The 3335-nt window shown below is 37.1% G+C and overlaps 1 protein-coding gene across 1 annotated transcript in view; it reads right to left on the reverse strand.

The window, feature by feature from the left end:
• LOC125903603 (ras and Rab interactor 2-like) overlaps positions 1-622 on the reverse strand; it is a 71191-nt gene extending 70569 nt beyond the window's left edge. Inside the window, exon 1 of the mRNA XM_049600620.1 lies at positions 402-622. The gene's annotated coding sequence lies outside the window, so the exon portion shown is untranslated. The remainder of the gene's footprint in view (positions 1-401) is intronic.
• Between the last annotated feature and the right edge of the window lie 2713 nt (positions 623-3335).

Genomic DNA, 3335 nt, shown 5'->3' on the forward strand with positions numbered 1-3335 from the left:
CGGCTTGTTAAAATGAACTGAGTGTTTGCATAGCTTATGTTAGGTCATTTATTTACATGCCGAATATATGATTGGTTCGCAATAAATCTTAAATCACAGCATATGTTAATTGTGACCGTGTAGGACAATTATTTTTTGTTGTTAGGAGTCTAATTGTTGCGGTAGCAGGATAAACACTGACGCCGCGCAACAGGTGGTGATAACATGTACAACACGTCCCGCAGGATTCCTGCTGATTATTAATGACGCCCTTACAACTAATAGTAACCCTATGGCTGGGAGTTTCGTTTTCTTACGAGACTGAGATAAATACCAGTGTGGAAGTTAGCGAAAGACGACAAAAACACGGTAAAATGTCAAGAATGTCAACACAAAGGATAGCTGAGTTAAACGGTACTTGCCTGTTACGGTGTGAATGTTATTCCAGTTTGGGAAAAGAAAAGTTGTTGGAAATATAAATTATATTATAACGCCATGTCGGGTGATGTTGCCATCGGTTGTGATAATTAATAAGTATTTCTGATACTTTCAGGTGAGGAAAAACAAGTGAACAGAGTTCGTCCTGCGCCGGGTGCCTCCATGGTCCGAAACTTTGAGAAGCTCTTCGCTGACTGCGTTGTTGTCTTTCTGTAAAAGACGACACAAGAAGGGAGAACTTCCGTTTGTGCTTTTCAAAATAAAATGTCTATCCCTGTAACCCAGGAGCCCACTCCGCGTAACACTGAATACATGAATTTAAGAGTTGATTTTCGGGTATCTGCTGTTTCCACAACAAATTTCATACCATCTAAACGACACTAACCTATCGATGAAATGGTTTAAATAACTCAGATGACATTTTTTGACTATAGCTAAGGGTGAGAATCACCAGGATCCACCATCCTATGATATTAGGACGATATTGAAGTCATGATATGATATTATTGTGATTTTAAATATGTTGCCATATGCTGAATATTGCGGTATTATTTATATTGTGATTAATTACCCTTTTTTTCAACTCTAATTTATGTCCCCAAAGTAAAACTGTGTCAACACCTTTTTTATCTAATAAGATAAAGTTTTCTGTCTGTTCATCTTACTTCCGCAATTTCTTTCTTTTTTTTTTTTTTTTTTGCAGCAAAATGTATCTAGTAGACTGAAAAAGCAACTAAATACATTATTCTTGATTATTCTTGTAGACTACCAACAGTCCAATTTGTACTTTTCATAATAAAACTGTACATAATAAACAATAAAAAAAAATCAATACGTGGCATTGTGTGACAATATGATATTGCTCCACAAAAATATTGCAGTGCTGTGCTGTATTGACGCCCCCCCCCCCCATCCCTAATAATAGCTTGCTCCAAAGTATTCTATCCAATGCAACATAATCAGCTCAGTTAACCAATCCAATTGATTTTTAATTTGACTGATCAGTAAAGTTATTATTATTATTCTTATCATTATCATTAATAATAATAATAATAAACTTAACTAAACAAAAAAAAATGATAGAAAATTTATACTGGTTTGTCAGTGCTTAAAAAATAAAATTGCATCATTGTCAGAATTTTTTTCTAGTGTGTTTCTGAGCTGTGTAAGTTGGAAAATAAAAAAATATTTTCTAAACAGAAAAAGCTTCTGAGTGGTCTGGGTAAAAGGCTATCATGTTATTTAGATCTGTATCACTTTGTCCGTGCTTTTACAAGTTCCCAAATATTTTCCAAATGGGTTAAGGTTTGAAAGCATTTTTAGAATAAATCACTTCCCAAATGTACCCTGGTCTATTGGCCGACTGATGCAGGTCTGCCATGACACATTTTTTCAAAGGATCAAATTCCATGCTTTTAATTTGAAGGCAATGCTACACACCTTCCGCAGGCTTTCTACCTCTAACTGTCTCGCTTGGTGTCGCTGCCTCCTTCCCCCCACAGCACTGCGAAGGAACAACAACACTCTGCGTTTACTTTCATATCACGTGTCCCGACTGGGAAAATGTTACAGGTCCCTCCATAAAGCCTGAGGCTTTACCAAATCACAATATATTTAGATGCCCTTTCAAAAAATGATTCCAGCCGATACACAATCACTCTTAGAATAAGACCATATATATTTTCACCGTAATAATGACAAAGCAACAAACCTAAACAATCTTATTTATCTGATGTTTGTCATTTTTCAATGCAGCTCAGGTGATTACATATACACACCCTTTATTCAGGGTTTATTTTAAAAGCTAGCATTATTATCAGAAATTGGAAGAGGAACAGAAAAAAAATCACACTTGTAGAAATTGTAATTGTGTAGAAGAAAAGCATAGTGCAGTAGTAATGTAAAATTAGTTTAATCAGAGTGGGACTGCATTTAGCTTGATCCCTGTCATGCTTCTCCCTGAGATGTCATTACACTTCAAAGCCAGTTTACACTATGTTAATAGGTTATTTATTATTCTGAGTATTAATGTGGAGTTATTATTAGGACTAACTGTGGCCATATGCCTATGACACTTTTAGCACCAAACTGTCAGAGACTTGTACACAAGTTTTTCGAGAAATACAAAACTTCCTGCATTCATGACACGTCTCTGTAGACATTTTGATCTGGGACAGGTAAACAATGGCTCCGTTCATTTAAATGTAATCATTTAGTGTACACTTATGTCGATAGCGACCTACAAATGAGGTACAATCCAATGATTCCTTATTCACTTATGCATGGACCTGCACATTCTGACTTTAGACAGTTTTCAAGTCCTTGGTGCCTCCTTAGAGGTTTTCCAGGCACGTCCAACTGCTGGAGGCCCTGGGGCTGACCCAGAACACCATGGAGGTCTCATTTGGCCTGGGAATGCCGTGGGATCCCCCAGGATAGGGGTATGCAAACAGCGGCTCTGGAGCCACATGCAGCTCTTTGGCCCCTCTCCAAGGGCTCTCATAAAATCATATGGGAATTAATAACAAAATTTTTCAAACTATTTCAATTTTCATTTATCAGTGCCCTAGGCCTAAAGTGATTCTTACATTCTCCACTTGTAAAACTGTGTAGTCTATAGACCGAATTAAAAAAAGTTTTGAAACATCATTTTGGACACTAAAATATGCATCAATCGTCCTCAGCCCAGCGCCTTTTCCTCTACATTTTGCCAAATCTAACTGGTTCATGCCCGAGTCCAGGTCGAAGTTTGTGCCAAATTTAAGGAAATTCCCTCTGGGTGATTTTGAGCTTTTAGTTGTCCAAGAATAAAATGGACAGACAATCCCAAAAACATACTGTCACCAGCCACAGCTGTCACCACTGGTATGGAGAAATAAAAATCACACAGACACACATTTCATTTAGTTTAGCTTGGT

This window comes from Epinephelus fuscoguttatus, linkage group LG16, assembly GCF_011397635.1.
Source record: "Epinephelus fuscoguttatus linkage group LG16, E.fuscoguttatus.final_Chr_v1".
Taxonomy (NCBI): domain Eukaryota; kingdom Metazoa; phylum Chordata; class Actinopteri; order Perciformes; family Serranidae; genus Epinephelus; species Epinephelus fuscoguttatus.